The sequence below is a fragment of the Lissotriton vulgaris genome, chromosome 3_1, assembly GCF_964263255.1.
Source record: "Lissotriton vulgaris chromosome 3_1, aLisVul1.2, whole genome shotgun sequence".
Lineage (NCBI taxonomy): Eukaryota > Metazoa > Chordata > Amphibia > Caudata > Salamandridae > Lissotriton > Lissotriton vulgaris.
In genome coordinates this window covers 538,332,402-538,340,418 of record NC_141689.1, presented here as the reverse complement: position 1 = coordinate 538,340,418, position 8,017 = coordinate 538,332,402, and the positions used below count along the sequence as shown (strand labels likewise).

The 8,017-nt window shown below is 44.5% G+C and overlaps 1 protein-coding gene across 1 annotated transcript in view; it reads left to right on the top strand.

Moving 5' to 3' along the window:
• The first annotated feature begins 1,131 nt into the window (after positions 1 to 1,131).
• Positions 1,132 to 8,017, top strand: part of TMEM171 (transmembrane protein 171) — a 130,106-nt gene continuing 123,220 nt past the window's right edge. The window contains exon 1 of the mRNA XM_086960796.1: positions 1,132 to 1,386. The gene's annotated coding sequence lies outside the window, so the exon portion shown is untranslated. The remainder of the gene's footprint in view (positions 1,387 to 8,017) is intronic.

Here is an 8,017-nt window from a genome sequence, read left to right as displayed (position 1 = left end):
GTTATGCTTGGCTATACTGGGGTGGGGGGCGAGGTGCATCTTGTGGGAAGGTGAGAGTTTTCCAAAGGTGTTGAGGTGTATGGAAAAGTGGAAATCTTGGAGCTTAAAAGTGAAATGGTAGCTACAAGCTGGGAGATGGAGGTGATAAGAAAGCCTAGCTTATTTTCCAGAGAGGAGGGCAGAGCACAGAAGGTTGGGTGGTTCGATGGAAACAGGAGGGGGTGGAATTGGTGGTGAAGGGCATCGAATTGGTGGTGAAGGGCGGGGAGAGGTTGGGGGACAGGAAGAGAGTTGGGGTAGAGGGTTCATAGGTGGGGAAAAGTGGAGGTTGAGAACGGGAGTTGGTGTATCAGAGGGTTGTCTTTGTTGGCGTTGCAGGAAGGAAAGGAATTAAGGACATATTTAGGGGGAGATGGGTGCGGATCAACGTGGTGGGATAGAAGGAGAGGGGAGGACTGTGTGGAGTCATAGGGATGTAGGAGGTTAGGGTGGAAAAGAGGGGAGGTAGTTGGAGAGGTCCTGTCAGCTAGGAGAGGTGACTGTGAGGCAACGGGCATCTGGCAGATGGAATGAAAGAAGCAGTTTGTCTAAAGAAACTTTTTTGTCTTGGAGTGTCTTACCTCACCCTATGATCACCTCCTTGGTACAATGGGGCATAATGCAACAATAACATATTTCTTCGCCTTCCGTTCAGAGCTGCTAAAATCAGAACGTGTAGTGTTTGTAAGTACAAGTTATGCCATGTTTTACCTTGGGGAAAACATGTAACTGGGACTCTCAGAGCACTCAGAATTATGCCCTACACAACACGGCACAAATAAAATGCGTGCATGGTCTCAGATGTGATTCTGCATCCAATTCGTATCTCTGTTAATATGGACTAACATGCATAAACTACTTTTAAGTCCCTTTTGCTTGTGCTATTTCCCATTGTTTACCACTATTTACTTCCTAGTGGTTTGTGATTGACTTCTTCCAGGCGCTAGTTAAAAGAAGCAGAGGTTTTGATTTAGAACAACTAGTACCATAGCTTAATTTAAACACAATGTAAGTCGGGAGCCTGGAAATGTTTAATCAGCTGTAAGTGATTCGGAACAACGAGTTTGTTATTACCTGCCCGCTCTGCGTCTAGGCACACACAGACATCTGTGTGCTTTCTCCACTACACGCCCCGCCCTAGTTGATTGTTGTCCTTTTACGCAAATACACTCGGTATGTGGCCTTTGTTTTCCCCAGGGTTTGCTGGCCGGCGGCCAGGTAGAAGGGAGGAAGCAGGTGCTCGGCATTAGCAGCTCCCCATCAGTGCGCGTGCAGGGAGGGCGCGCGGCGGAAGCACCCATGGGAGCGCTGCTGCGGGGGTCTGTAGCGGAGCGCGCCTCTAGTCAGGTGAGTGGTCGGGAGCAAGTCAATATGAGGGGAAACATCGGCGAAATAGATTCCTTTTTCTTCTTTTACGCTTAACTGCTCTCGCAATATGTTTACTTTATGTACACTTCTGGTAGCAACACCGAACTGTCGGAGAGGACGTTTTTTTTTGTGTGCAATGTGCCTTCTTAAACTGAGTTCACGCCAGACGACTTTATGGAAGAGTTTAAGGACCTCGGCTTCCTATAGGCTAATGTCAACGCGTACTTCGTTCCGGACTGTTTTGTAGCGGGGCTCAGCCCCACGTGGCCAGTTTCTTCATTAAGCACCGAAGCATAGTTTCGTTTTTCACATTAAAAGTATGGGACTGAAACCAGAACAGATAAAAAGATACGGTGATGGCAAGGGTCAGTTGACAGTTATGTCTTCTTGGTGTTTTTTTGTTTGTCGATTTAAATGTTCTAGGTTCAGAGGTATCTTTTCCGACTGAACCCTCCATGTTGTATTTCAAGGCATCTCCTTCACCTGGCGTGCAATCCGTGCCCAACGCGTAGCGCCTTCTTTCTCAGTCTAGTGTGGTTCCTAACGACTTGGCCCTGTCTTCCGAGCCCCATAGTGTTCAAAGGTGTCGTTCACTCCGGTTCTTTAAACGGCAGGTCCCTCACCTCGCGCCAGCAGCGCTTATCTCTTCAATGACTCACGATTGCTCCTTGCAGGTTTTTAATGGTCCTCTTCTTGGTATTTATAATAAAACACGTAGACTAGGAGATGCTATCTTTCAATATAGACAATGTTTAAAATTAATTGCGTCATACTGGTAGGCGTATGTGCTCGAACAGCAGTCTGTCCGTTGTCTCTGAAATCCGCACCTGGAGCCGAGGGTCGGATTCACAAAGCCACACGCATCAAAAATCCCTCACTCTTGTAATCTCATTTACAAATTACAACTACGTAGGTGGGCTCCACGAAAATGTTTGCGATGTGAGCCTAAGCCAGTCGTGTGCGTTGTGGTGTTGAGACCGTTTTTGGGTGTGCTGGTCAGTTGCTTCACCTGGTCAAAATGAGGGAGAGACCTGAAGCATCTCCGTGTTACCTAAAGAGCAAATGTGGGAAAGGAGTAAAGCATTTTATTCTAGGCAATAGGAAGCGGCATCTCTACCCAAGACTATTTCTAGGTCTGGCTACATGCATTCCTCATCAACACCAAACACAGACTTGTGGCATAACCTCGCTCCAAGTCAATACATGGTCTGTCTCCAGTCCTGAATTGTTCCCCATCAAAACAATCTTTTCAGGTGTTAGTCAAATTAGTTCAATTGAAGAAAAACAACTACAATACCCAGACGGCTTTGGATTATAAGAAAATCAGGGTCTAGAAACAGTGTATGAACAGTGTATGTAATGACCAAAATCTAGGTAATCACTCTAGAGGGCTCGGAGTCAACCCCAGGGCTTTAAGTGGGCCGGGTCTGAGCACCGGCAGTTTTTTTAAATGTGGCCTCGAAAAGGGTCTCTATCGGGCTTTGTTTTGTGCCCTGGCACAGGCGGTCATGCCATAACTTATCAACTTATAACATGTTTTATCGGGACTACAGTAACAGAAGGCACATTGATGTGCGCTGCTCACTTCCCACTAGCGGATAAGTTATGGCATGATGTCATGCCAGGTGAGCTTTGTATGGGAAGGGAAAATCCTTTAAAGAGAGTAATTTTCTCTCTGGATTTCCCTTCTCTTTTTGAAACTCGGGAGAAGCAACATTGTCCTGGTGTCACCAGGGCTTTAAGTGAATGCTTTTCCAATATTAAATACAACAAGCCAGAGTTGCTGCTTATTTATCTTGGGCAACTAACAACCATTGACAAAGCCAATAGTCCTGACTTGTAGCAGGTATGATGTCACTTGCTGTATCATATATCTCGATGCAATGACAGAAACAGCAAAATACAAGTTGGGCGGCACACTATGCTTAGCACAGATTTTAGGCTTGTGTTTTTAAGCCACGTCCTTAATTACATCGGCCACACCCCTTTGAGAGACTACCCAGTTTTTTCATCTCACTTAAAGTCCTGTTTAATCCCCTTCAGCAATTAGTCGGTTTTGGTCAGCTGCCATCAGTAATTATTGAAGAAAGTGTCAGTCACATTTTAGATAACAGTAGAGTAATATTTCGGACTGCCTCGAGCGCTTTCAATGGCCAGTGCATGTAGAAAGAAGCACATCATCCATGTCATACAATAAAGGTCTTTGTGCACATAGAAGTATTCCACACTCCTTTTTTGCTGTGCACCAACGTTGATTTGGCACATAAATAGGATTTTGCTTCTAAATGTGATATTGTTATGTTTACTTTACACCAAAGGCAATTTTACTCCTAAATTTGATGTGTGCTGCTAAATGTTTTCCACGCTAATTCTTGTTGCACCGTGGGAGTTTTAGCACCTACATGTACTGTCAATCAGATGTGATGTCATGTCATATTGATGCACACCACTTACAACTAATGTGACCTCTTACTAATTTTTCTTTATCAGCACGCCATTTTTCCAAGAGTGATTTTACTTCCAACTGAATTTTTTATCCTGAATATAATCTGTGCTCCTAACATTGTTTCCAGACCCTTGCTCAGTTTGCGCATACATATGATTCCTTCTACTAAAGGATTTCCCCACTATTGATGCCGCAACAAGAATAACTTTTGAGATGTCATTGCACATAATTTAAACCGAACATGTCATATTACCATGCTTTTTCCTCTCTAGTAATTTTGCATGTACATGTGGTGCGAAACTCCAGTTGACTTTGGACCAAGGGTTATTTTGTACAAACATGATTTACTCCAAAGTGCTGCTGCTCCCACATTTGATACCACTACACTGCTTACTTTGATTAATGTATGTTTGCATGTATACATAATGTGGGCTCTTAAAAATTGTCAAAAATCAGTGATTTTTGCACCTTGATATGATTCCAATCAATTGGGGGGCTTGAAATCTTACTGATGTAACCTTTTATACGTAATGTACAATAGGCCACTACTCTCTGTCCTGAATGATTCTCCATTACTGCATATTGTGGCTGTAACCCTATAGAATCTGCTCTTAAGACCAACCGTAATCACGTTTTTTATATTATTGTTTTTGACAACTGGTTTAAAACTAAAAGAGCTTTATACCAGATCAGAGTTTGACTGCGGTATGCATGTTAAAACACAGAGCCCTGCTGGTAACCTAGAAACCCCAGTCAGTGACAAATACCAGAATCTCACACTGGAAGGAATTCCCTGAGGAAACAGAATACGTATGGCATGAAAACCCATTGTCTAAAGAGTTAAAAAAGTTTCAAAATAATACAATGAGCACATTTCTGAGTCCAAATAATCATATGTTGGAATGGAGATTAATGAAGCCCAAAATCATCCTGAAAAGCTGTTTGAAGATTTCAAGCAATACACAATCCCCCTCCATGAAGATAATTAACAATCCTAACGCAGATTGCTCAAAAGTTGCTAGCTACTTTGAAGAAAATGTGAAAACTCTATTTCTCTATCACATGTAGTTCAAACAAATATCACACAAGTCAAGAAAATTAAAGCAACTTATACTTCATAAATATCATCCATATTGAATTCCATGGTTGAAAGAAGCCTTTGTCTCACTTCGCGTACTGCGAATTCTGTCTGCTCAAAAATATCAGCCCCTCTGCGACTACTTACTGGATAATATTAAATAATGTCTTCTTTGCTGGGGTGAGGTATCGGACTGCCTTAATGTGGACCAAGTCAAACCAAGGAACAGAAAATTTGGGACTGGTACAAGGACGTGAACTATTTTGACCAGTGTATAACTAAACCTTTCAGGCGAAGGTTTTGGAGAGCTGCATGGACGGGAAACAAACAATTGATCATGGATTACAAATTGTTAGATGATTACCAATCTGGATCCAGGGCAGGTTGCAGCACTGAGTCATAAATTCCACAAGCCATTGATGATGCACCACACGTACTAGACAAAGGAGATTCAGGTCTTCTACTTCTTTTAGACCCGCCAGACATGTTTCTCATGGCCAACCACTGCAACGTTCTCAAATATTTCAATGTAGGAATGGGAATAAGTGCTGTTGTTTTAGAGTTGGTGTACTTCCTATTTGAGAAAACAAGAAGTACCATGAGACTCCAGCCTGCCTACCTGGACTCTATTTGATCTGTACATAGAAGCTTCTGCCATGCTACTAAGAAAACCTGACAATACCTCCTCTCTGATTGGATGAAGAAAACCTCTACCATTTGCTCTCTGAATGACCCCAAATCAATAGCTCGGACTCTAACAGACCCTCAGTTGTGGGAGACTTGACACCAATTTAATTGAACTCCAGTTTTTTCTACTGATGACCCTTCATAAAAACTCCAGGCCCACACAAGAATGGCTCAACACCATGGAGGGGCTAGACTGTAAACCTGATATTTGTAGATTGTGCAAAATCAGTCGGTTTCTTCCAAAACAAAAACTTGAATCTCCAAATGCACACCCACGTGATGACGAAAGGGACATAGTACCAGTTAGGGCTTCTCGGAGGAATAAAACTCCCTCACCCTAGTAGGAGTTTTAAAGATAGTAAATCAGTCTCTCGTGTTCCCAAGATTAGACCATGGAAATGCACTAAGAGACGCCACTTTTCTCCGCACAAAGCTGCTCTTCAGACCACTGCCAGACTGACCACGTGTGGGAGGAAATATGGTCACATCTCATCTTCATTACCTCCCCTCGGCTGGCTCCCTAAAAGGCAAGAGGCTTCTTCAAATTAGTCTGCGTTATAGAGAAGCAATATTGGCTTTCTGACATACCTCGCTCTCAAACTGTCCATTTCCGATGGTAAATGGTCGCTTAGGAGTTTGGACATCATTTGTCCGGAAACTCCTGCTTTCACAAAGGGAAAATAGCTAAGCAACCGTAATCCGGAAATATCACCAGTCAAAAGGACATTCCATTGCTATATGAACTTTAAAAGAAAACTAAAATTAAAACAAGCATTGGAAATGCAATAGGGCTCGCATTAGGAAAGTTTGAGCTATTAGTCTTATAAATGAAATTTTTATTTAGGTGTTATTTTTTAAAATAGCTAAATTAATAGCTTTGTCATTTATAATGCCAATAATTTTAACTTTCGCAAATGTGACACCTATAGCATTTGTAATGCAACATGTTTTATATTTACGGGACTTAGATGTATTGATATTACAAATAACAATTGCTTAATTTTTTTAAATAATTAATACTTAAATCATTTATTTAATTTGTGATGGCAATAGCTTAAACTTTTGTAAATAACTTTTGGAAGATTATGTTAAGTGTTTTTTTTTATTGTGACGAAAATCCAAGAACAGAAGTGAAATATTGACATCTTTTTGTGATTTGTAATAAAGCTTGAAACATTGAAAGAACATATTTGAACCAGTGATGCTGTGCTTGCGTTGAGTGATGCTGTGCTTGCGCTGAGTGATGCTGTGGGTGGCGCTGAGTGATGCTGTGGGTGGCGCTGAGTGATGCTGTGGGTGGCGCTGAGTGATGCTGTGGGTGGCGCTGAGTGATGCTGTGGGTGGCGCTGAGTGATGCTGTGGGTGGCGCTGAGGGACGCTATTGGTGGCTCTGAGGGATGCTGGGATGGTGCTGAGTGGGAGATGGGGAGAGGGGAAAAAAGGAGAGCAGCGAGAGGGTAAAGAGATGGAGGGAAAAGAGAGAGGAGAGGGAGAGGGTAAAGAGATGGAGGGGAGAGAGAGAGGGGGAGAGGGTAAAGAGATGGAGGGAAGAGAGAGGGGGGGGAGAGGAGAGAGAGACGGAGAGGGAAAGGGAGAGAGGGAAGTGAGGGAGAGAGGGAAAAGGAGAGGGTAGAGGGAGAGCGGGAGGGGAAGAAGAGAGGAGGAGGACAAGAGCGAAGGACGGAGGGGAGAGAGAGAGAGGGGAGAGAGAGAAAGAGAGAGGAGAGCAGGCAGAGGGGGAGATGGGTAGAGGGATAAAAAGGAGAGGAGGGAGAGGGTAAAGAGATGGAGAGAGGAGAGAGAGGGCGGGGGAGAGAGGAGAGAGAGAGAGAGAGAGACGGAGAGGGAAAGGGAGAGAGGGAAGTGAGGGAAAGGGAGAGAGGGAAAAGGAGAGAGGGTAGAGTGAGAGAGGGAGAGGAAGAAGAGAGGGGGAGGGCAAGAGCGAAGGACGGAGGGGAGAGAGAGTGGAGAGAGAGGAGAGCAGGCTGAGGGGGAGAGGGAGAAAAAGGAGAGCAGGGAGAGGGTAAAGAGAGGGAGGGAGAGAGAGAGGTAGAGGGGGAGAGAGGAGAGAGGAGAGAGAGAGAGGGGGAGAGAGGAGAGAGAGAAGGAGACGGGGAGAGGGAAGAGAGGGAAAGGGAGAGAGGGAAGTGAGGGAAAGGGAGAGAGGGAAAGGGAGAGAGGGAAAAGGAGAGAGGGTAGAGGGAGAGGGAGGGGGAGGAGGAGAGCGAAGGATGGAGGGGAGAGAGAGGGGAGGGAAAGAGGGAGGGAGGGAGGGAGAGAGAGGAGAGCAGGCAGAGGGGGAGATGGGGAGAGGGAGACCAAGAAGCGAGTTCCTCCTGCAAACTAGCTTGAAAAGCCAGAGCTCGGGGTATGGTGGGTTGAGTCTGCACGGGCACACC